At 36.5% G+C, this 26461-nt stretch overlaps 1 protein-coding gene across 4 annotated transcripts in view; it reads right to left on the minus strand.

Moving 5' to 3' along the window:
* The window catches only part of PRKG1 (protein kinase cGMP-dependent 1), a 1319235-nt gene that overhangs the window by 993383 nt on the left and 299391 nt on the right, over positions 1-26461 (minus strand). The gene's annotated exons all lie outside the window — the stretch shown is intronic.

Below are 26461 nucleotides of genomic sequence, written 5' to 3' on the forward strand. Positions count from 1 at the left end.
TTGATTTATCATCATTATTTCTTTAGTTTTTTCGTTCAACAATCAAAGTAGTATCTCATATATTAGCTCTGAGAGTCTCCATACAAACTTTACCCAAGGGGACATTTGAATAAAATTCTTAAAGAGAATCTCTCTTAGATTTTCTTGTGCCCATTCAAAATGAGATAAACTCAAAAGTTTGTTGAAAACAGAATGGTTATTTCTACTCCATCCTTCTGTTAGTCAGACTGTAATGGCTCTGGGAATGTTACTGGTTAGTGTTTCCATTGATCCTGTTGTGATTAACCTCATCTATCCCTGACCTGGAGGGTAGACCCAATTACAGGAGATTTTGAAAGAACAAATATCAAATTAAATGTGATATAAACGGGCTACAAAACTCTGAAGATACAGATTAATGCAGACAAATGAGTTATCCAAACAGGACCTACTCATCTCTACACATAATTTTATCACTTCTCCCTCTTGACTGAAATGCTCACTATATAATTGTGGAGCTTTCTCTCAAATCCCCGTGCATAACTATTCTGATATTTAATTCTTTCTAATATCACATATTCATGCAAAACCTCTAGGACAGTAGAAATGTCATTGAAATTGACCCATAACTGAATTATCTTTTCCATTTATTGGCTATGTGGTCTCAGGAAAGTTACTTAGATAATCCATGCTGTATTTTCCCACAGGATTGCTTATAAGGATTAAACCAGATAGTCAGTGCCTCGGCCAAATTCAAAATATACTAAGAACTCAATAAATGGCCCCTCTTACCAATAAAATTCCAGATTAGTATTCAAGATGTCCTACCTTCCCATAAAAATACTGTGATCACATATTCTCTTTCTTAAAGTTTCTTTATTATTTATAACTTTTACACTAAACTTGTTCAAAGCTGGATTTATTTTATTAGAACAACAAATGTCACCTGTTATATTTGCTTATTTGCACCCATATATTCAGCATAACCAATCACCTCTCACATGAGCAATTACAAAACTCATTACACTTCTAAAGTCAAGGGCATTAAATTTTTCAATGCATTACAATTGTGACTTGCTGGAAGATCAGTGATGACTATTTCTTTTTTTTGTCTCATGCTATGAAATCTCAAGAAATCAATCAGTTTTTTTGATTACAAAAAGTTCCTTTATTTGGACACAATATTGAAATAACTTGTCAGAATGTTAAGAGCTCAATACTCATTTCTCCTAATTGCTTTGAATAGTAGTACACAGAATCTCATTACAAACTTTGTTCTCTACTGTAATGTAGTTTGAAAATCATATCCCAGCCAAGTTAATATTTGCTTGTTCAACTTTTATAGTAATTACAGTTGTTTTGGAAAAATGGCATGAGTAGAAACCAACTCAAGAGCATAGATGTGAGACCAATGGAGACATACAGTTAGAACTGCAGAACTTGATGAGGGCCTGCTAGCTGTCTCATGTTGTAAATTTAAATGGCCATTTCCAACACAGTGTAATAATGCATATGAAAATTTCCCAGAGTCCACAAATTCAGTCCTCATAAGAAAAGCCAATGGGCAGCTCAGAAATAGAATCTCATTTTTCATTTCTATCACTTGTTTTTCTTGGATGAATGCTTACTTCCTGTATGATGAATGTTCATAATTCTTTTTAGTTGTCAGTAGTTATCCAAGTTTCCTAAGCAATATACTTAGAAGATGGAAACCAAGGGAAGAGAGTTGAATATTGTAACTGAAACAGCTTGCAAAAGAGTTGATCTGATGTGTATTTCATCATCCACATAATTGTTACTGTACTGCTTGGTAATTAGCTGTGAATGATAAGTGGTTCATGTAAATGAGCATATTGCAACTATTACTAATATAGAAATCTTTTGTAAGACCTTAGAATTTACAAACTGTGTTCACATGCATTATCCCATTTAATTAATTTCACCTTTATCTTTTTTTTTCCTGCTAACTCCAGCATTTCAGGGATCAGCTAGAGGAAAAACAGACAGCATGTGATCATATTACAGAGGGACTCTGAGATTCTCAGCATCTCTGAGGGATGTTCGTAGTTTAATAAATATTGAGGGAGATGTAAAACCTATGCCACCTGGTAGGCCCTAGCTCTACCATGACGTTGCTCTGTGACCTTGCACAACATTCTTAAGTACATAAATATGTACATACATGTACACAAATATATCTGTGTATTAAAGTTTCTGAATCAAAGTTTTCTTCGTAAAAAGGTGAGGACCAGCCTGCCTCATGTCAAGAAAGATTAGACCTCATTATACTTCTTGTTTGTGTCCTTTACCAGTTGCTGCACAGACTGAATACAGTAGGCAGCTCTTATCCAGGAGTTCCACACCCATGGATTCATCCAAATGCAAATCAAAACTATTCAGAAAAATGTTTTCATGAAATTCCAAAAAGCAAAACTTGAATTTGCCGTGTGCCAAGTACTACATTGAATCCATGAGCATGAAGTGGTTTGTAGGCCTTTTATTTGGTATTATAAGTAACCTAGAGATGATTTAAGGTATACAGGAGGATGTGTCCGGGTTATATGAAAATATTATGCTATTTTATTTAGAGAATTGAGCATCTGCAAATTTTGGTACCCGCTCTGGGTCCTGGAACCAATCCCCCATGGATACCAAGGGACAACTGTATATATAACAGGGCTACATACTACAAAAGTCAGAATTAAGAAGCATTTGGTTTATTTCTTTTCCATCTCAGTCTTTAACCTATAGGGAAGAGAACACTTCTTTCTCATGCTGGAAGGTCCAAAGAAGTTACTCTGATTGTTCCTGGTTCATGCCTTTGAGAAATGCGGACAGATAATGAGGTCTAATCTTTCTTGACATAGAGCAGGCTGGACTTTACCCTTTGCAGTAAAATTCATCCATAAAAACAAAGTGAAATAAGATAGAATAGACTCTGAATAGGAGGGGAGAGAGGGAAAAGGAAGGGTAGAACTGTGTCTTACTCTTTACTCATCTAGAAAGGGGAATAGATGTATTGAAGCCAGAATCCAGTAAGCTCGCCTTTCTCTTATAGGGCCAATCTGACACAGATTTTCAGGTTATGGCTCCTCTTCCCAAACATTCTTGCCCTAGACTCCACAAATTAAAATTTAATCCAGAATATCAGTTATGAAGAAGAATGTTCTATATGACTCAAAAACAATCCCACATACATATACCCTACACAAACACACACACACACACACTGCAACTTAATGGGAATTGTGTTTGTCTCTAAATATCTTTCTTTATTAATGTGGAATAATGATATCAGCCCATGTCACAAGATTATGACAAAACTAAACTGAGCTAATGAAACACTACAATTACCAACTGCTAAAGGAATGCTGTTAGATAATATTGCCCATAAATTAAACATCACCATATGGCCTCCAGATTAGCCCCATAGAGAAAAACTTGGCAATATGTCCTACCAAAGAATAAGCTTTTACAGTGAGAATAAAATTGTGTACCCCACTATTTGGGGACTGGAAATAGTATATTTGTGAAGGTTCACTCATCAGCTATGAGTCTATAAATAAGTTTAGGTATATGTTTATATAAACGCTGAAATACACACACACACATATATATCCATCTGAACATTCCCTATGTTTGTTTACATATCTCCCTATGTCATTGTAATTTTAATATGGTCCTTCAGACATGTGCAGAACCAGTTGTTTCTATCATCCTTTCTCACCTATCCCTACCTCATTTGGCATGAAATGTTATACCTCATCTTAATCAGAGTGCACATTAATCAGATTTACAGTCTTCATATAATGATCATTCCCACCCATTAGGACTTCTGGGTCACCCTGACAGTGAGTTGGCTGACTCTCACTCTGGGGCTATTTGTCATAGCGCAGTTTTCCTTAGAAGATGCAGTTCTGCCATAACTATTAACTCCAACACTATTGTAAAATAATGTTGAGTGAGAGTTTTGTAGTTTTCATTTTCCAGCTATTTTTCTGCTCCATCATAGATGCCAGTGAATGACCATATTCTAGGAAAGATAAGGGAATACCTAGAGCTAGGTCCTGAGCACAGGAGAATGGGTCCACTCAGGTTGTTGCAAAGAGACCTAGAAGATATCAGGAAGGGCTGGGAGCAGTGGCTCACACCTGCAATCCCAGCACTTTTGGAGGCCAAGGCGGGCAGATCACCTGAGGTCAGGAGTTCGAGACCAGCCTGACCAACAAGGAGAAACCCCATCTCTACCAAAAATACAAAATTAGCTGGGCGTGGTGGCACATGCCTGTAATCCCAGCTACTGGGGAGGCTGAGGCAGGAGAATCATTTGAACCTGGGAGGCGGAGGTTGCAGTGGGCCGAGATCATGCCATTGCACTCCAGCCTGGGTAACAAGAGTGAAACACCATCCCCCCGCAAAAAAATATATCAGAAAGAAGGCCTACAGGTGTGGTGCTTCCCCCAGGCCCTCCTTTCCATAGTATGTTTACTTTTCAGAAGAACCTCTGATGGAATCCAAGTGTTTTGCTACGGGCAGATGATCATCTTCTCCTTGTCTAATGACATGGAAATCAGAACAAGCCAACACAGATGGTGAAATAAAAAGATAAAGCAAATTTGGTTGGTTGAACCTGCATTTTGCAATGCTACAGATTTATGAACACTTTTGGTCAAGCAGCCATTCATTGTGATTCATGGAGATCTAAGGTACCGGTCCTCAAGTTCCAAACTTCTGTCTCTCCCAAAGTGGGCCAGTGAATACTTCTTCACCTGTTACACACAAATGTCAAGCAACTGCCAGTGTTCTCCAGGGACAAGTCAGTTAGTAATATGAGACACCGAATGAAAGAAACAGTTACACTGAACTGTTGCATGTAACTGAACATACCATCTAAGTGCTAACAGGCATACTGAGGAAGTGACCTTATTCAGCAAATATTTTTTAAGAACTCATGACACTGAAGGATACAAAGATGGATATGGGACAAATTCTGGTTTCTAGAAGCTTACAGTTGAGCACAGACAATCAAACTTGCACATAAATAATTGCAAACCAAGGCAGTATGTAATAAACACCCTCATGAGAGATACACAATGGTTAAGAGCTGAAAAGAGGGAGGATCTTTTTAGTGTTCAAGTATTTTAAGAAAGGCTTCATGGAGGAGGTGCCTTTTGAACTTGACCCTGAGAAATGCTTAGCATGTGAAAAGTGCTGTACACACTCCTCATTCCCTTTTTCTGCACCCGTAATGACCTTTTCTCAGATGCATACTCCGCTTCTTCTGTTCCGAGATCTGCACAGGCTAGAAACAGCCTTCTTGACTCAACCTAACCTAACACCCATACCTCAGGGAAGCCATTTGTGACTCGAGAATGAAACCTGATCACCCTGCTAGCATAGCAGTTTGCACCTGTCTTTCCCAGCACCAACCATAATGTGTAATTTTGCATTCGCTTGGGTTACCTTTTAATATTAAGAACTGCCTACCCACCTAGACGGCAAGTTCCATAAGGGGGGCACCTTGTCTCATTTGTTCAATGTTTTATCCTTACAACTAGCTGAAAGCACCCACAGAAGGCACTCAGTAACATTGGCCATATGTCTAAGTGACTGGAGTGAGAAAAAAAGTATACAGATAAAAAACACTGAAGACTAAACAGGAAATAGTTACACAGTAGAAAAAAATAAAAAATAAAAATATGGGTATATTGAAAAGTCAGCCAAGTATAAGAGGCCACACTATTGAATGTGAATTTTTACTTATCCTTCCATGAACTATTCCTGAATCTCACTAGTCAGGACACATTCCTCCTTCTAAGTACTTTCTGCGTTTGCTATGGAATGATTTCTGTTAACCTTGTTCTTCATTAAACTGTGTGAGGACAGAAAAACTTCTTATTCATGTCTATATCCTCCACAGCCCAGAGCACAATGTTCATAATAGGCTCTTTTTTTATAAAGTGTGTATTGAATTTCCTTTGCTCAATAGGACATGAAGATATTGGAGCAGGTGAGAGCTGTGTTCCAAGTGATACTGTAGGAAATTTTTGGGGGGTTTAAATTTAAGGAGTACAAGTATAATTTTGTTATATAGATATATCGTGTAGTGGTGAAGTCTGGCCTTATAGAGTATCCATCACCTGAACAATGTACATTATACCCATTAGATAATCTCTCAACATCTATCCCCCATTCTACTCCCTCACCTTTTAGTCTCCAATGCCTATTATTCTACACTGTATGTCCATGTGTACACATTATTTACTTCCTACAAATAAGTGAGAACGCAACGCACAGTATTTCTCTGTTTCTGAGTTGTTTCACTTAAGACAATGACCTCCAGTTCCATCCATGTAGTTGAAAAAGACGCAATTTCATTCTTTTCTATGACTGAATAGTATTCCATTGTACAAATGTATACCACATTTTCTTTATCCAATCATCTGTTGATGGACAGTTAGGTTGATTCCATATCTTTGCTATTATGAATAGTATTGCAATAAACATATGAATGCAGGTATCTTCTTGATATAACAATTTTTTTTTCCTTTGGGTAGATACCCAGTAGTGGGATTGCTGGTTTGAATGGTAGTTCTATTTGTAGTTATTTGAGAAATCTCCATACTGTTTTCCATAGAGGTTGTACTAACTTATATTCTCAATAATTGTGTATGAGTGTTCCATTTTCTCTGCATCCTCATCAACATCCGTTATTTCTTGTATTTTTAGTAATAGTCATCCTGACTGGTATAACATGCTAACTCATTGTGGTTTTAATTTGCTCTTTTCTGATGATTAGTGATGTTAAGCATTTTTCATATGCTTGCTGGTCATTTGTATATCTTCTTTTGAAAAATACATAGTCATGTCCTTTGTCCACTTTTTAATGGGGTTATTTTTGTTGTTGTTGCTGTCATTGAGTTGTAGAAGTGCCTTGTAAATTCCGGATATTAGTTTTCTGTTGGATGCATAGTTTGCAAGTATTTTCTCCCATTCTGTAGGCTCTCTGTTCACTCTGTTGATTATTTAATCCAATAGGAGTTTATGAAAGAGACTGGGATTTGAAAGACACTTGTGTTGGTTACTAAGATATTGCCTCTGAGCTCTAAATCCATCCTTCTGTTCTTTGTTTTCTGATGCAGACCTCATGGTTCAGCAGACTACATTTGTTGCACTTGAGCAACTAGAAGACTGTTCATACCTGCCAGAAGCAGCCCTATGGGAGGCAAGAAGGCAAGAGGAGGGAGAAGGAACTTAACCCTTCCTGCTTGGCTGTCTTTTTGATTACATTACCCCAGGATTAGAACTTCACCTGGGCAGCAGCAGTTGGGCCCACTTTTCAGCTTTCTCTATGCTCCCAGAACAAGCCTCATCATATCCTCAGCACTAGCACCAGTTGGTGGTGCCCCTCCTCAAAGTTCTCAGCTCCTTGCCAAAGTTTGATAATACCACCTCCTCAGAAGACTGGGTTCCAGTTCAGTGAGATCTCATCTGAGCTTGCAGGTCCTAAAACCCCACTTTTTCCCTTTAATTTACCCTAAAGGTACAATTGCTTCTTGCAGTTATTGGCTCTGTGTTATTCTAGTATTATTTTTCTAGCACCTCTCCTCAACCTGCTTGAACAATTTCTATATGAAATCACTTCTGATAAAATGTCTCACATTACCTAGTTTCCTTGCCACACACTGATACTGATTGTTAGGGACCAGTGAGAAGGCTAATGTAATAGGCCTGCTATTACCTTGCTCAGGAAAAAGGCAATAAACCTCGGAAATCAAGAGATGAGAATAAGAATGAAAAGATATTAACAATAACATCAGTTAACGCTTACTGAGCAACAGGCCCATGTGCTTTTTATGAAATATGTAATTTAATCATTGCAAAATTCCTACGATGTAATATCAATAGGCCTATTAACATACAAGGAAACTGAAATATAAAGAAGTTAAATAGCTTGTGCACGATCACCAGAGAGTAAGTAGTGAAATAGGCAGAGACATGTTTCTAGCTAAGCAAAAAGTCAACACTTTAAGCACCTCTGTACTTAACCAGTTTCCCTGCCACCACAGTTACTCACAGCAATTACAAGTAATCTATATAAAGTAACGTAACAAAGTGAAAAAATGGTACACGAGTGCAAGGGAAAGGAATTCATTTTGACAAGTTCTGAGATGTAGCAAAGCTCCATGGGATAAGTTAGCACATAAATATTTAATATATCTTAGGTACTTGAATTCCCAGTTGTTAATTGTTTCATTTTCTTATTTGGATTTCAAATTACTTTTCTTTAAGAGGGAAATAAACTAAAAGGTGGAGCTCAATAGACATAATCTACATTTGTGTTTACTGAATACCTGAATTTTGACAACTAAAAACTTAGTGAAACAAAGTGAGATAAAATAGACTTCCTTTCTCAGGGAATCTTTTCTTTCCTTGAGGCTATATTAATCTGCTCTTAATACACAGAAAAATTAAGTTCTTAAAATTAGAGTACCTCAAAAGTATAGCATAAAACTTTATAAAAGATGGACAAATATAAATAATATAGAATATATTTCAGTCTCGTGTTTTATGTTCATTAGAGCTATTTCAAAAATTAACTGTCATAAAGTACATAGAATATTTGGTCTAATGCCTATTGCCTCTACTCAGGACAGCTTCTACTTTGCATATGTAAATAAAAGGTAAGTAAACTCAGAGACCAGGAACTCAAAAATAAACATGAACCTGAGGAAAACGCAAGATACATGTGAAATATTGAAGCACCATTCTACTAGAAAAAAAGAACTCCACTTTTCACCACCAGTATCAGAAATAAGGAGAGTCAATAAAACAGAGTGTTTAGTAGCAAATGCTCTGGAAAAGATCATCTTGGAGTCAAATCCTGGTGCCACCACTGATTGCATTACCTTGGGCAAGTTACTTAACCTCCACAGTCTTCTCAGCTTCTTTTTCTACAAAATTAAGATAATAATACTTTCCTATGCTGAAAAGCTAAGGGCAGTATCTGCAACATGCTAAACACTCAATAAATGTCAACTCTCATTTTACCTGGAAAACATGAAGTATAAAGGGATTGTGTGTATGCATGTACATAAATATATCTGTGTAGTAGTTGTGCATTATATTAATAATATATATAATATATTAACACTGTATAATAATGCATTATCATTAAGTATCGAATTCTTATACAAACTGCAAGTTTGTTGATATTTCTCTAACTCAGGAAGGGGGCAACTGATACTCAGAATCCAGGAGAAACAGTCTGCTCCCCATTTTCCCACTTCTGAAATGTGTAAGGCAGCAGGTGGAAGATGGTACTGAAGACAAAAGAACACTTGAGTGGGAGCCATTAGACTCCATGACTTCAAACAAATCCCTTTGACCTTTCTAAGCTGAAGTTTCTTCAATGGATAAATGGAGATATTCTCAACTTCCTTAGAGGAGTTTTGAGAGATTTAGTAAAATCACATAACTTTTGGCAATGTAAGTAAACGAACTTTGCAAAATGCTCTGTAAGCTCCTTTCATAATTTCTGCTAATATTGTCTTCAATGGGATGAGCTGGTCATGAATCCTGCCTCCTCAGAGAAGAACGATGAGACTAAGTCTCCTTTACTAGATGTTGTACATGGAGAGCAAAGCACAAACTTCTTTCCTGGATGGCTGAATTAATCCAGACATTGAAAACATCCAGACATTGAACATATACTCCTGAGTGAGAAAAAGCCGAATAGCATCTCTCACAGGAAAAGGCATTCAGAATGGACATGTTTATTTTCTCTGCTTCCCCTCCAACATACACATATCAACTATGGAAACGCCCAGAACTACACAGGGGTACAACCAAGGCCATATTGGGTAAAAGCCTGGCTTTATATGGAAAGTTGAAGAGGGAGATATGCATATCAATTTCAAATAGGTGATTTTCAAGCCCAAATCTCACTCTTGAATTCTGATATGCAACTTGTCATTCTCTCCTGTGAAACCAAAATTTCAAAAAGAAGCCCCAAATGTAAGTCGACTATGAAATTTGGTTACAAATGCCATATTCTCTCTGTAATATACTCTCTGAGCCTACCCAGTATAATGGAATGAAAAGAAAGCAGACTTTGACTCAGACCAAACTTAATTTCAATCCAGGTTCTGTTACTGTGAGGCCCTAAATAAGTCACTAAATCATCCTTGCTGTAGCATTGTCTTCAGTAAAATAATGGTCATATAACGTCCACTTTCCAGAGCTATTCCAAGAATTAACTGTCATATGGTACACATAATATTTGCTTTAGCGTCTACTGCATCTACTCAGGACTGCCTCCAAGAAGTGATGACCTAAGGCTTCCAACAGTCAGACAGAAATTGAACATATTGAACCTCTTATTCCTCTGTGGTGTGATAGTTATTCTGATTACAAAAGCCCTCCATATCAGGAATGTGATACTAATTCACAATATATGTGCTTAGCAAGTCAAATTCTCTAGGAAGAAAATGATATTTTTATCCAGAAAAACATAAAACAATGCAAAATGTTACACTTTTGCACAGTCAAAACAATTGCTCCAGAAAGCTGGAGCAGAGAAAAAAGGAATCCTATTTTGGTGTTCATATGGCTATAAGGAAGATGCTGAAATCAGCACATTCTCCTGAGTGCATGGACCACTCAAGGTATAGAACATTCTGTTCATGCTGCCCTGAAGGCCAGTTGAAAGGCTTCTGCAAGGTAAACAGGTCTTAGTAAGTTTTTGTTTTTGAGGATTTTTCTGGAAAAAGTTATTTATTTACTTATTATTTGGAGAGAGGCACCCTTTCCAGTAAAGTGGTCTCTTGTAAATTAGCCCTTTAACAAATGCATCTACCAGTCACCCCCAACAGCTTTTCTGTGCAGGAAGCCAACATAAAGGAAAGTTAGTAAGTCAAGCCACAAAAGTATACATATAATTCAAGTATACATATAATTCAAGGGCATTTCTGAAAATGTATAAAGCAGGATAGGAGGCCTATCCTTTAAGGTTACCGTTCTTTTTCTAAAATGAAAATTTTGGTGGTGGGAGAAGAGTGCCGTTGTGCTCTGAAACTCTACTTTTGGAAGAACTAGGGTAGCAGTCTCATAGCTATTGCCCTAAAATTGAAGGACTATCTTTCCAGGGGTGATTATGTTCCTATAGGATGCAAGCTCAGTCCTGTGACTCACTCCATCCCCAGACCTTCAGTAAGGCTCTGGAAAATAGGATCTGTCCAACTGACAAGTGACCAGTTGATCAAAGCTGCTGAATGCACCATGACAAAGTCTTCATTTTCTAGCAGCACATAGAAAGAATGGCCTTGCTGATTCTGGCCCTGGGTTGAAGCACTAGCTCTGCTCTCTCTACCCCTTACAAGTAATGTGACGTAAGGAAGTGACAAACTTCTGGTCCCCCATTTCTTCATCTGTAAGATATTTAAAGTGTCTCTGGGTCTTATCAGAAAGTCCAATCCCTGGTATATGATTAAAATAGATTTTATGTCATACTTTGATATTCAACTTAATTATTACATCAGTTGTTCACATGTTTTCTCCTTAGAGATATTTGATTCTATGTAATGTTTTCAAATTGATTTTTTAACATTACATCACTATATGATATTTACTATATCAAGGTATCTCTATGCATCTTTTCTAAGTAATTTTCAAGTGCTTACACTGATTTATTTTTATTAGTATATTTCTCTTGATGTTTTTCTTCCAAAGAAAATTCTGATTTGGACCACTGAAACCCAATGATCATTTACAATGTTTTAAAAGATTTTGGCCGGACACAGTGGCTCATGTCTGTAATCCCAGCACTTTGGGAGGCCGAGGTGGGCAGATCACCTGATATCAGGAGTTCAAGAACAGCCTGGCCAACATGACAAAACCCAGTCTCTACTAAAAATACCAAAATTAACTGGGCATGGTGGCGGGTGCCTGTAATCCCAGCTATTTGGGAGGCTGAGGAAGGAGAATTGCTTGAACTTGGAGGGCAGAGGTTGCAGTGAGCTGAGATCACACCACTGCACTCCAGCGACAGAGCAAGACTCTGTCTCAAATATGTATGTGTGTGTGTGTATATATATATATATATGATATAGTCATATATATAGTCATATATATGATATAGTTTTATTTTAAAATTGAAAAATAGTTTGTGATATCTTAAAGAGAATTAAATACTAAAGATGTTTTATTTAGTTTTTCTGTTAGAAAAATGCAATAACACTGGAGACAAAAATTAAATTTAACATTATTATCTTCTCCAAAAAGTAAGAATGTATTTATACTTTCACTGTTTATATTAAAAAGCAAATAAGATCTGTCATGCCCAGTAAGATGAGAATTTTTAAATAAATTTCCAGCAAAGTTTTCTAGGTTAGCAGTAATTGCTAATCATTGAGTTGAAAGAGTAAAAGAGGCCGATCAGTTTTTCATCAAGCAGAGACCGGGGGTATTTCTCACAAATAAGGCATGGTTTTGGCAGATGTCACTGACAGCTCACACAGGAGGGCCATCTTAAACTGAATAGGCCTGTTTGATCTTCTACTTGGTGACTCATTTCATAGCCATTGATTGCTGTGAAGTCTAGCAGTGAACATTTAACTCTTAGAAAATCTTGAGATTTAAATAAAGTGGTAGTGCCATGTAAAACATACTGTATTATTCATATTAAAAAAATTAAAGTGAACATTGCATGGAAACTTGGGAGGTCCTTGAGAGAAAAGAATAGAGGAGGATGTATCTTCCTAAAATTTTAATATTGGACAGAAAATGGTATTTTGTTAATATCTTACATTTATGTCCCTTGTGGAATAGCTTTCTCTGGGTATATTCTTGACTGCCCCATATTTGCAAACAAACCAATCTTAACCAGGTTTCAAACCAATCTTAACCCGGTTGTAATAGCATCCATTCCCTGGGGCTTACTTTATTCCCTTCTTTCCCTGGTTGGAATTAATCTCTCTATCCTATAAAGGGCCAAAATGCTTTTGCAAGAAGCTCCACTGCACAGGCTGTGTGACCTTGGGTTAAATACTTAACTTCTCTGAACTTTAACTGTAAAATAGAGTTTCAAGTTCCCTATTTTAAAAAGGAGGGTAATAATAGTACCTTCTTTATAGACTTATTATAGTGATTAAATGAGGTCATATTTACAGCAGATGCTCCATAATCTGTTCCTGCTTGGAAGACAGCCTGTCCATTGTGAGAGCCGGATAAGTGTTTGTTAGGTAATGAAATAAAGTACATCTCAAATGGTACTCACTGTCTTTATTCTCTCTTGTAGCCTGGAAGCTTTTCCCAGTTAAAGACAATATCTTCAAACCCCCATATTTAGTAAACTATTCCTGGTTTTGGTAGCAGTTATAAATATCTGCTCTTAAAAAAAAAAAGTGATCTCCAGGTTTATATTGGCCTGAAGGAACCAACATTGAAGATATTCATATTTTTTCATACTTTCCTAGGCTATTATTAGGTCTCAGTTATATCATCAGTGCTTATGACACACCATAGGCACTTAATAAACAGGTGCCAAGTGAATAAAATCTAGTGAGCAAATAACTCTTTATCTCAAATTACTAAAATGACTAATATTTTACAGGGAATAATTCTGTTTCTACATTATCACGTTTACTAAGAATGTTTGTCAAGTAGATGTTTTATACAATTTGAATAAAAGTTTTTAAACATCTCTGGAAGACATGCTTACCATAAGGCCCTACATTAATTAATGTACCAGTCAATCAACAGGTGTCAATTAAACCCCTAGTAGTGCTCCTCAATGTGCTAATGGCGGAGTGTATTTCAAAAGAAGTATAAGATACATCCTCAGTGGATTTACAGACTAAATGGAACAAGGACATAGCTAACACTGTGGTTCCAAACCATTTGATCAACACTCTGAGTGGAGTAGCTTGAGGGAGGTGAGAGCACCAGGAACTGGACTAGTTAAGGTCATGTCTTAGAAGAGGCTGATGGATGGGAAGAATTCACACAGATGACACATGAGAAGAGAAGGCAGCAACACACTCATCCTGATACCTCACGGCTCATACTGCTTTGCTCATACTCAACACACTAAACTGAACTGAACTCCTCTGACTGCAAAACCAATAGCCAGGAAGCCAAACCTGCAATGTCCAGTGGCAGCGGGGGAGGCTCAGGAGACAGGATCAATTAGAACAGGGCTTCTTAGGGGAAAGTGGTCCCCACACTGGTGACTCAGCTCACATGCCCACAGACTGACTGGGCCAGCTTGCCTTCCATTGTATGCCATCACTCGCCTGGCTCTCCTGACTGCACCCTGACCTATTCCCAATCCTTCGGTCTTTTTTTTTTTTTTTTTGGATAGATTACTACGGATTTCTGTTGCTCCATTTGACTTGAACATTAGTTTCCAAATAAAATATAAGCCAATTCTCTGCACATTTTGAAGTGGCTCACTCAAGGCTGTAATGTTTAAAAATTGATATTCCTCAGAGGGTTTTGTGTATTTTTCCCCCTACTTCAGAAATAATTAGGCGAGTTATATTAAATGGTCTAAAAGAAGGTACCTTTCTTTTAGGCATTTTTTTTCCCTCTCATTCCCCAAACATTTCATTACTATTTTATCCCTTCTGAGCCTAGCCAGAAACTTGGCCTCCTTTGACTCCCAAACATACCAAGTTATTAAAAATACCCTCCAGCCAATATTAAGGAAGGGTCAGTAAAATGAACTCAGCATGGGGCTTAAGCAGAGCACAATGATTTCTTTGACTTAGTGAAGGAAATGAATGGGGATGATTTTGGATGGCCAGTTTTTTTCACTAATCTGTTGCTGGACTCTATTGGACATGAATGTTTCTCCCTGTCAGATTTCCTAATATTTCTCCATTGTGCTGTTACCAAGACATGAGAGTTAACTGGCATGACAAGAGCTCATCTCACTCAAAAAAAGTCAACATTCCACAGAAAGTTATGGGACCTTCCGTTAGTATTAAGAGGAAAGTGAAATTAGAAGCTTAGCACTCACAAGGTTTATACAGGAAAAGAAAGGCAGACACACTATTTTCAGGCTGCTGCTAATTGAGTCTTATTTGGATTGGAGCCTTCTGAAAGGAATCAACACATCAGGAATGGGTAAGCTAACAGGGAGGAGACAGCTGCTGAATATAATTCTGGAAAGAGCAGCCCTGCTGCTTAGATCTCGGATAACATAGAGGTTCAGTGCGTAATTGACTATGGAACAAGAAGAACATTGTTTTGTAAAAGAAGGTACCTTTGCTTGGGTCCACAGAAACAGTTATGGTTCTTACCTCTGAAGGAGAACTGTGTTTAACTGTGGCTTTTAGATTTAACTTACCAAATTTGTATTTGTTGCAAAAGTAAACCACACTCAAGAGTAAAGCAAAATTCATCAGTAAGGCTATAATTTTGCAGAGAGAAATAAGAAGGGTGTATAATATTTAAATCAGAACTCAGCATCCCGACAAAGAGCTTCTTAATCAAAACAAAAGAGAAAAAAATCATTAAATACAGTAACCCACTGAGATTCACATGAAGGTATGTCCCACAACTTTCATAAATCCCAAATCTATGATACCACTATAATATACTATTACTCCACAAGAAGTAGATGTGAATAACTCGCAAGGATTACTGTGTATGACACAGAAAACCAAAGAGAAGAAAAGCTGCATGGAGAGCAGCTGCTCTGACTGTGTGTGCAGTGGCTCATTCACCAACACACAATTCAAATTCAAGCCTCAGCAAAATAACTTGTCGTAAGCCATGATCCTCTATAAGGTCATCTTCAAATAGACAAAATAGTGACATTTAATTCACAAAGACAAGGTTCTACTCTCTTGCTGAGCAAGTAATCCAATCAACTGTGGTGTAGTTTCATCAACTTTGGAGAAAAGGCAATTTTCTTTCAAGATTTGACACCCTTCATACCCTCTGCCTATAATTCCAGATGGTAGGTGTAGGTGGTAGAAATGTTAGGTTGAGCAGAATGATAGTACCTAAAGAGGAATGAATAGTACCAGGAAATGCATGACTCATGGCATTCTAATTTTCTGGAAGTTCTTTTGTACATTTGCATCAAGATTTTCCACAAAATTCAATCCTGACTTTAATTGAAACTTTAAGAGTCCTTTATTGAATTTCTATCATTGCAGAGCAGTTACGCCACATGAGGTATAAAAGCAGCATATAATGTCATTGAGAGGCCAGAAAAAAACACATGTGCAGAGAGCAATATACCTATGGCTGTCAGCCTGTAACATAGGTACCTGTATCTGTAGTCCCAACTTGGTTCTAAATCCCATAGTGCCTTCTCTGTTTTTCCCAAGGAGAAGGCACCATGGGATTTAGAACCAAGCTAGGGCTAGAGACACAAGTTACAGGCTGTGAAAGTTCTACCAAAGTTCCTACTTTAAAGAATGAGCAAAAAGAAGCCGGGCACGGTGGCTCACACCTGTAATCTCAGCACTCTGGGAGGCCGAGGTGGGCGGATCACCTGAGATCAGGAGTTCAAGACCAGCCTGGCCAACATGGTGAAACCCCATCTCTACTAAAATTACAAAAATTAGCCAGGCATGGTGGGGGATGCCTGTAATCCTAGCTATTCGGGAGGCTGAGGAAGGAGAATTGCTTGAACCCAGGAGGCGGAGGTTGCAGTGAGCCGAGATCGTACCACTGCACTCCAGCCTGGGTAACACAGTGAGACTCCCTCTCAAAAAAAATATAAAAATAAATACAAATAAAAAGAATGGGCAAAAAGAGATACTGGCTAAAGTCTTAAGCAATAAATTCAGCAAAGGCAAAAAGACAGGTAAGTGTGTGTGGCTTTAAGGAACCATTAACTGAACCATTTTATTGGAGCAAAGGGCTCATTTAAAGGCATGAGTGAAGTGACAGATGGAGTACTGGTCATATTCCTTTCATTATTACACTTTACACACCAAACCTCTGTGCTCCATTGCACTTAAATACCAGGAAAACACTTACCAAAGAACAATATTAACACATTTATGCAACCATATGATCTCCGCATACAGATCATAGCGATCAAGCTTCCAACCTTTTGTTTCATGCCTACTATGTGCCAGGAATTGTCCTAGCACTTCCCTTCCAATTCCCTATCCTATTTAATCGCTTCACATTCTACCACTCACAGAAATTGTAGATTTATTTTACTCTCAGCCCCACACAAAATACTCCAACCTAACAATTTTTAATTCTATCTGCATGATATTCTTTCATCCATCTAATGTTTCTACCTTAGATCAGAACCATTTCACATTTCAATTCCTACATTACCCCCTAGACTCCAGGCTTATAGTTTTATAAAATAAGATTGTAAAATAAAAACCCATCTTCTCCCTCCCTCCAGAAAAGGAGAGAAGTAAGTGTGTAATAGCTAATATCTATAATGATTTTACTATGCTGAGTGCTTTCTACATAAAGTTGTTTCATTTAATGGCCCAGCAACACTGTTGAAAAAGGAAGAACCTGGAGCATAGAAAGACTGAACAACTCCCACCAGGTTCATGTAATCAGTAATTGGTGGAGCTGGCATTTTTAATCAGGTCCAACTCAGAACCCAAATTTTTTAAGATCACAAGCTTAGTCATAATATTTAATTCAGTGCCTTTTCTTTGCCTATAAAATAAACCACATTTTTTGAAGTACTGGCAATGTAACTCTTGAATTAGATTGTGTGGGTTCAGATTTCAAATGTATCATTTGCCAGCTGTGCAAATTTGGACATAATAATTAATATCTCTAATCATGAATTTATCATCTAGAAAATGGATAATATTAGTTTCTTTACACACCATTGTTATAAGGTTAGGAGATAATGCATGTAAAATGTATACAGGGCCTAATATAGTAAGTGCTTAACAAGAACCGATGAAGGAATAATGTTTAGGTACATAAATGAATGAGTGAATGAATTTCCTTTACATACATCTCTTTATATAAATATATCACTCATAGTAACAAGTGTAGGTAAGGACATCTACCCTATCCCTCATTGTTAGGGTTAAAAACTGCTTGCATTATTTTTTAGGAAAAGACATTAAATGCCTTATACTAAAGAGAAAATAATGGGAGGCATTATCATAATCATTATCATCATGATTTCATCAAAATTGATGAAAACCTATTACATGTAAGATATCAAGGTTAAAAAAGAGACATATAGCAAAGATGCCATCTTCAAACCTACATAGTAATGCAGTATGTGTAGATTGATCAGTGAATAATTAGATTGCACTACTGCAGTGGAATAAAAGTTCTACCATTCCTGTTGCTCATACATAGAAATGCACACGGGTCACCTACAAGCTTCCTGATTTGCTTTTGCTTTCTCCCCAGATATTACCCAAACCTAAAAGTATGATTTTTTACAAGTTAATAATTTTCTTTTAAGAGGTGTTGTCGAAGTTTCCTCTCAATCCTAATTTAAGGTAAGTATAAAACTATAATATGAAAATCTAAGAATTCACATGTTTTAAAAGGAAAAAAAAGATAAATCAGTAGCAAAGAGCTGGTAACAGATGGCGACTTAGCATAGCAGTTAAAGCAGCATTTTTATTATATTCCAGATAGTAAAGTTTTTCTATGACTCTACTGTTCAAATGAACACCCACAGGTTCACCATCTAGAAGTGGAATGTCCCCTAACTTTAGAGAACAAGTTGATTCACAGAGTTCAATACCCTCAAGGTCATTTACTTTCTCTAAATGTCTACCCTCCCCACAACATGCACTTGTTCCCCCTATTAAAAATCAATCAATCTTACAGCTTGCAGAATAGAACTCACTGAATCTTAAAATAATACTATAATATTATTGCCAGGGAAGATGAACTGTGGCTTTTCTCTGCTTTTGGACTCAATGTTTTGTATTTATTGTTTCCTTTTTTGACCAGTCAGTCATAGAATCCAAGGTTAAAACAGAGGAATATCCTCCTAAAAGGAATGAAATAACCCCTTCACTGTTCACTCTGTTATATTTATTCAAGTTAAGAGATCTTAAATACAGAGGGAAAGAATAGATAAAGGTAAAGCTAAAAAGCAGACTAAAGAAAACACAGAAAAGCAGAGGCAGCAATGTAACTAGTTTTAATTTCAGAGCAAATGAAAACAAAAATACAACATAAATGCCTACACTAGGAAAGAACATTCTCAAATAAGCAACATGACTTTACACCTCAAGGAACTAGAAGAAGAGGAAGAAACTAAGCCTAAAATTATCAGAAGGAAGGAATTAATAAAGATTAGAGAAGTAAATTAAATAAGAAACAGACAACAATAAAACAAATCAATAAACAAGAGTTAATTTTTTGAAAGCATCAACAAAATCAACAAACTCAGCTAGGCTAAGAAGAAAAAATGGAGAAGACTCAAATAAATAAAATCAGAAATAAAAGAGAAGATATTACAATGGATGCCTCAGAAATGAAAAGTATCATTAGGGACTATTGTGAACAATTATATGCTGACAAACTGGATAACCTAAAGGAAATAAAGAAATTTCTACAAATATGCAACTTATTGAAGCTGAATCAAGAAGAAATAGGATAGTGTAGACAAACTGCACAAGGAAGACATTTCAGTCCGTAATCAAAAGTGTCTCAAAAAAGAAAAGCTCAGGATGAGACGACTTTGCTGGTGAATTCTAATAGACAATCAAAGAAGAACCGATAACAATCCTTCTTTAACTCTTCCAAAAAAATAAAATAGGAGGAATCACTTCCAGACTCACCTTATGAGGCCAGGACCATCCTGATCAAAACCAGACAAAGATACAACAAGAAAGGGAAACTAAAATCAAATATTCCTGATAAATACTGATGCAAAAATCCTCAATAAAATACTAGCAAACAGCATTCAACAGAACATTAAAAGAATCATACACCATGACCAAGTGGGATTTATCCTTGGGGTGCAAAGATGGCTCAACATAAGGAAATCAATCAATGTGATACACCACACTAACAGAATGAAGGCCAAAAACAATATGATCATCTCAATAGATTCAGAAAAAGCATTTGACAAAGTTCATCATTCTTTCATGATAAAAACTCTCAACAAAATAGGTATAGAAGGAAATTGTTTCAACACAATACAGGCCATACATGAAAAGCCCACAGCTAACATAATAATCAGTGAGGAAAACTGAAAGTTTTTCTTTAAGTTCTGGTATAAGATATGGATGTCCATTCTCACTACATCTATTCAACACAGTACTGGAAGTCCTAGCCAGAACAATTAGACAATTAAAAAAGAAAAGAAAAGAAAAGAAGAGGAAAGGAAAGGAAAGGAAATAGGAATAGAATGCATCTAATTAGGAAGGGAAGAAATCAGCTTATCTCTGTTTGCAGATGACATGATCATATATGTAGAAAACTCTAAAGACTACAAAAAAAGAAAAAAATGTTAGAACTAATAAAACAATTCAGTGAAGTTTCAGGATATAAAATTAATATACAAAATAAGTCATGTTCTATACACAAACAACAAACTATCTAAAAGGAAAATTAAGAAAACAATCCCATTCATAACAGTAACAAAAAGAATAAAATACTTAGGATGAACTTAAGACGCAAAAGACTTACACACTGAAAATTATAAAATATTGATGAAGAAAATTTAAAAGGACACAGACAAATGGAAAGACATACATGGTTATGGATTGTAAGAATTAATATTATTAAAATGTCCATACTACCCACAATAATCTACAGATTCGATGTAATAGCTATTAAAATCCCAATGGCATTATTTGCAAAAGTAGAAAAAATACTAAAATTCATATGGAACCATAAAAGACCTCCAATAGCCAAAGCAATCCTTTTTCTTTTCCTCTTAGAGACAGGGTCTTGCACTGCTGCCCAGGCTGGAGTGCAGTGGCACAATCATAGCTCACTGCAGCCTCAAACTTCTGGGCTCAAGCAATCCTCCCTCCTCAGTCTCCCAAGTAGCTGGGACTACAGGCAAGTGCCACCATACCCAGGAAATTTTTTTATGTTTCAAATTTTTTTGAAGAGACAGAGTTTTTTTATGTTGCCCAACCTGGTCTCAAACTCCTGGCCTCAAGTGATCCTCCTGTCTCAGCCTCTAAAGGATGGGATTACTGGAGTAAGCCACTGTGCCTGGCCTCTCAAAGCAACATTGAACAAGAACAAAGCGGAAGGTATCACACTTTCTGATTTAAATATATCTTACAAAGCTATAGTAATCAAAACAGTATAGTAGTGGCATAAAAATAGACATATTGACCAATGGAACAGAAAGAGCCCAGAAGTATTAGATTCGTGCAAAAGTAACTGTGGTATTCCCATTACTTTAAATTACACTAATTAACATTAAAAGTAATGGCAAAACCACAATTACTATTGCATCAGCCTAACAAATCCATCCATTACCATCAACTGATCTTTAACAGTGTTCCAAGAACACACAGTGGGGAAAGGATGGTCTCCTAAATAAATTATGTTGGGAAAACAGTATGTCCAACCACAGAAGAATGAAATTGAACTCAACTTATACCACATACAAAAATCAACTCAAAATGAACTAAAGACTTAAGCATAAGGCCTGAAACCATAAAACTACTAGAAGAAAACATAAGAAACAAGCTTCTTGAAATTAATTTGGATCATGATATTTTTGGATATGATACCAAAGCATAAGAAAAAAAGTAATAATATACACGTGAGAATGCACCAAATTAAAAAGCTCATGAAGAGCAACGACAACAATCAACAGAATAAAAAGGCAACCTATAATGGGAGAAAATATTGGCAAACTATATACCTGATAAGGAATTAATATCCAAAATACGTAAGAACTCATACAACTCAATAAGTAAAAAAAAGAAACTCTATTAAAACTTAGATAAAAGGTATGAATAGACAGTTCTCAACAGAAGACATAAAAATGTCCAACAGCCATATGAAAAAATGCTCAACATCACTGACCATCAGGAAAATCCAAATCAAAACCACAATGAGATATGACCTCACACCTCTTGGAATGATTATTATCAAAAAGAAAGACATGTTGGTGAGGTTGTGAAGAAAACGGAACTCTTATACAGAATGGAACTTTTGTTGGTGGGAATGTAAACTGGTATAGCCATTGTGAAAAACAGCATGGAAGTTCCTCAGAAAGGTAAAAACAGAACTATGATTCAGCAGTCCCACCTCTAGGTATCCCCCACCCCAAAAAAAATCAGTATGTTGAAGAGATATCTGCACTCTCATATTCATGGCATCATTGTTTACAATAGCTAAGACATGGAAGTAATCTAAATGTCTGTCAGTGGATGAACGGATAAAGAAAATGTGGTATAGGTACACAATAGAATACTATTCAGCCTTAAAAAAGAAATCCAGTCATTTGTGACAACAAAGATGAACCTGGAGGACATTAAGTTAAGTGAAATAAGCCACACATAGAAAGACAACTATTGCATGATCTCACCTTGAATAGAATGAAATCTTAAATAGATGAACTCATAGAGATGAGAGAAGAATGGTGGTTGCCAGGAGCTGGTTAACAGGGGGAAATGAAGTGTTATTGGCCAGGGCATACAAAATTTTAGTTATGCAAGATGCATATGATACGGACAGCTAATGTAATTATAGTTAGTTATAATGTGCTTTAATTAACAATAATGTATTGTGTACTTGATATATGTTAAGAATGTAGAATTAAAGTGTTCTTGATACAAAAAATAAAGAAAAATGGTAACTCTGTCAGGTGATAGGGATATGTTAATTAGTTTGATTGTGGTGATTATTTCACAATGTATATGTATATCAAAACTTCAAGTTGTATAATTTAAATAATTTTTTCATTTTTCAATCATACCTCAATAAAGCTGGGGGGAAGAAAGAAGTAAGAGCAAATATGTAACCAATCAAGATACTGTGAGGGCAGAGATTGGGTCTGTCTTGAGCACAGTTGTACCCTAGAACTTAGCACATTGCAATCCTCCAAAGTTCATTAGAGAAATAAATAAGAACAAAAAAGTGGTTCCAATCCTTAAGTAGATAAAATGGGATTGAGTGTAAACCATAATAATTCTCAGAGGAGTTTGGTACAAAATTTAAAAATATAGAATAGTATAGGTGCTAAAACGTGTATGTTTGTAGATATAAATGTTGATATATACAAGGTGCATAGACACCCACAGGCAGACCTTAGAAAAGGAAAATATTTTGCTATAGCTGAAAAACATAAAACATAAAATGTCTATATGTGTTTGCAAATCTATAGACAAGGTCAGTTGGAAGGAACCAATATAATTTTAAAATAGCATTTTGAGCTATTGGCCAGTGCAGAAAAACCAAATCCTATTCCACTTAGAATAATGACTCTTACTTTAAAAATAAACATGACTTAATATTGAACAAGATTCAAAGGTATTTTGTACTCTTAATTCCCCAAAATAGCACTGAGGTGAATAGTTCTGTTAAACAAATTACCATGTAGAAAATATGTCCTTTCTTTGTTCATTTAAATAGCAGGCCTATGTCACTTGTCCTAAAAAATCGGACAAGTCTCACCCATTCTGTGAGCTGCAATGAAGCAAGGAGAAAGAGGAGTGAGCTTTGAGAAAATGAAAGCTTGAGGTTATGCAGAGTGAGATTGTGGACAGTGTTTTTCCTAATTTATGGAAGATGTTAAACCCAGAGTAATGCCAGCTAGAATTCAGAAGTGTTCCCTCAAGCTTGATAAATAAACAACTTTAGGGTCAGAGTAAACTAAGAAGGTCTGGGAGTAATGCTAGCTGTGGTTTTAGATTGTGTTCATTTCCCACTGTTTCACAATATAGCAGATAATTCAAAACAGAATTGAATAACTGCTATGTTGCAGCTCTGTCTTTTTTAGGCTCCCCCTAAAAAAAGAGATTGACTCTAACAACGTTAAACAAAGACTTTGCACGAAAGAAGAGTTTCCACAAATTATCAAAGTGTTTTAGGTTTTAGACTCAGAAGTACTCCAAGAGTGTTAAAGGGTGATTTTAAAACACTTAAAGGCAATTCAATGTCTCAAGGACTTCAACTTTATAGTCAGGGGGTAGTAAAGCAAAAGTAAGAGTAAGAAAAATAAGATCTAAATGAATAAATACACTAGAATCTAAACACATCTGAACATTTTTAAGGTACTAATGTTATGAGCTACTAAGAAGCCGTATTTGCATAAACACTCTAATGGCCATCTGTTTTAGCTAACATCCATTCACCTCTTTTTACAGAACACTCTTTCTTTTAAGGGGGGCACCCATTCCTCTTAAGTTTTGCGGCTTAGGTGGGTCAGTTTTCAGGGCTTCAGCCGTGATTGATTGCAAGGTAGCCATTCTCGTTGGTTACAGTGAATGATTTAGATATGGGCACATGATCGAATTTGAGCAAGGAGACTCAGACCAGAACTTTGGTTTGATGCTGAAGAGAGACACTCTCTCTTTTCTACTGGACCTAAGCAGCAGACTCTGGTTATGTCTACAGTTACCGTTATCTTGTTACTATGAGGAGATAAATGAGAAAAGAAGATCCGAGTGGGGCCCAGAGACAGGGAAACTACTTCCTCTTGATAACTGTCAAGCCTCTAGACTAAGTTATGTCTGAAGCCAGCTTGTCCTCATATTCTACAGGTAGGAAAACCACTAAATTAACTTTTGACTTAAGTCAATGCAGGCTGGGTTTTCTTTCATCTGTCTCCAACAGAATACCAACTGACCAAGAAACCCTCTTGGAAAAAGGTCAGGGACATTAACTTTCATAACAATGCTTCAGTTTTTGGAAGAGAGGAGTCATTTTGATAACTATTACTCAGTTGTCTTCTGTGTTCTATGAAGAAATAAGTGTAAAAGAAAAACCAGAAAAGGCTCACTTCACTGAAGACTGTATTTTTATTATGTATACAAAGACTATTGACTGTTTAAAGCAAAAATATTAACCACATGTAGTATAGCTTATAGTATATATTGAAGTAAAATATATAAAAACAAGAATGCAATAGGTAAATGGAAAAATATGGAATTTTACTCTTCACCTCTTCATCTGGCAGTGACTAAGAGAACACAGGGACTTGTTCAGGAGCACACAGTTGAAACACACCCTATACCCTCCCAGAAATAAGTCAGAGAGACTCCAAAGGGATCAGAAAGCCCACAGGTGGTTGGTAGATATGCGGGCTAGGGAAATATCTTTGGTAGACTGTCCATATAATCCCACGTTTATCAGGCTGGGGTGGCCTAAGGAGACATAGATTATACAATCTTAATTTATTTTAACTCAAATGAATATTTTTCTTTCCTTTACTCAGGAATAAGAGAAACTCCAATTCTACTACATCCTGAAGCATACAATTATTTAAAAGAATCACACTATCATAGATTTGAGAGCTAAATGGATCTCTACATATTGTGATGTAAGAAGTCAGACTATTACAAAAACAGTCTCTAAAAGAAAAATAGAATAAAAAATTGATATATCATAGTGATACATATTTTTGGAAATCCTGGGCTCAAGTAATTCTCCTGCCTCCTAGGCTGATTAGCTTTTGCCATCTCCTTGGTCATCTGAGCACAAAATGCAGCATTTATGCAGGTGCACCTGTAAATTTAATGGTATCAAATATTATAAATGAATTTTGTATAATTCTTTGTTAGTTGTCTTTTTTGTTTTTGTTTTTTGAGACAGCATCTCTCTCTGTGTTTCAGGCTGCGGTGCAGTAGCACAATCATAGCTCGCTTTAGCCTTGAACTCCTGGGTTCAAATGATCGTCTCATCTCAGCCTCCTGTGTCCAACATGAACACACAAGTGTCTACATTTCCTCAAAGTTGATAATGATGCTCTGTATGTATATTTATCTCAATTCACTTGATGACAGAAAATTATCAAAGAATAATCCCCAATTCAAGTAGTTTCAAAGGTGTCTAAGTCAAAAACTGAACCTGCAAAAGAGAATACCATCCAAAAAGGAGGCATGGACATCATATAAATTCAAAGGTGAATGAGACTACCACAACTTCACTTTAAAGCTGCAGAGTGAAATGCACAGTCTCAAAGTTAAAGCACCCTTAAGGCCATCTAGACTTCTGTTTCTCAAATTTGGTCTGAGAACAATGTTGGGTTGTCTGCATGAATGTTTCTTGGAGTACCTGGTTACAAATATTACACACACAAAAACCCACTTAACCACCCACGCCCACCCATCCACCACCCAGACACACACCCCACAAACTCTCTCTCTCTCTCTCTCATGGAATCTACCACCAAAGATTAGTACTCAGAAAGTCTTAGGTAGAGTCAAGAAACTGTGTTTCCCAAGTATCCTAGGTGACTCTGCTGCCTACAGGGTTAAAAATGATACATCTAGTACAATCTCTTAATTTGGACAGAGATACTCCTTAAGGGTATTAAAGTGCATTCAGGGAAGAGAAGTGGTAGCTTCTATTCAGCCAC

This window comes from Pongo abelii, chromosome 8 (genome assembly GCF_028885655.2).
Source record: "Pongo abelii isolate AG06213 chromosome 8, NHGRI_mPonAbe1-v2.0_pri, whole genome shotgun sequence".
NCBI classification, from domain to species: Eukaryota; Metazoa; Chordata; class Mammalia; order Primates; family Hominidae; genus Pongo; species Pongo abelii.